A 929-nucleotide genomic window follows, 5' to 3' on the forward strand; every position below is an offset into this window, starting at 1 on the left:
TCTGCCATTCTGATACAGAGGAAATGGGTAGAGCTGATCCTTATGTTTCAGGCCCAGGAAGAGAAGTAATGGATGCCTAACAGAAAAGCCGTCGTCAGCCTGGAAAGAATCAGTTCTCAGACCCAGCACAGGTAACTCACTCCAGCAAAGGCAATGCTTTGCATGCACTTAATGAGGTCTGGGCATACCATTCTGGGAGGGCCTCACGTTTAGGCTTTTAATGAGATTTCCAAATTAGATGATCCATGCAATTGTTTGTATTTCGTGTTTGCAGATATGTGTTGCGTGCTGGTTTATTTTACATAAATATTAAAAGCACTCAGTTTTTTTAACTCTGCTTTGGTCTTTTTTCACTTTTTAATATATATGACAATTTTCAAAATATGAATGTGACCCAGGCTTCTGTCACTGTCTTCAAGGGTTGTTGTGTTGAACAGTTTACAACTTATGAAACCTTCAAGTGAGGGAGGCAACCAGGCAGGCACTACTTTTCCTGTTTTCCTGATGAAAGAGTTGAAGTCCAAAGCGGATGAGACACAAACTGGCCACAATCTTTAACGGTTTTATGTGGCCGAGCCTGAACCAAAACTAGCCACTGAACACCTTGTCTAGTGCTCTTTCTAGAGTATAACACTGTGTTCTTATTCTTGACATGTCAACATTCTCCCTTTTCAACCTGGGGCTCCCTATTACCAGCTTTCCTGTCCCCTCCTGCCTTCTAATCCTTGTCCCTGGGCTGCTGTGCCCCATTAGTCTCGTTTTGTTTTATGGTGCTGTCTAATCTTTGGCTGAAGGGTGAACCACAGGAGTGACTTCATTACTGAGCTAAAAGGTTGTCCAGGGGCCATACTCTTGGGGTTTCTCCAGTCTCTGTCAGGCCAGTAAGTCTGGTCTTTTTTGTGAGTTAGAATTTTGTTCTACATTTTTCT

Source organism: Trichechus manatus, unplaced genomic scaffold, assembly GCF_000243295.1.
Source record: "Trichechus manatus latirostris isolate Lorelei unplaced genomic scaffold, TriManLat1.0 scaffold00316, whole genome shotgun sequence".
In the NCBI taxonomy this organism is placed as follows: Eukaryota; Metazoa; Chordata; class Mammalia; order Sirenia; family Trichechidae; genus Trichechus; species Trichechus manatus.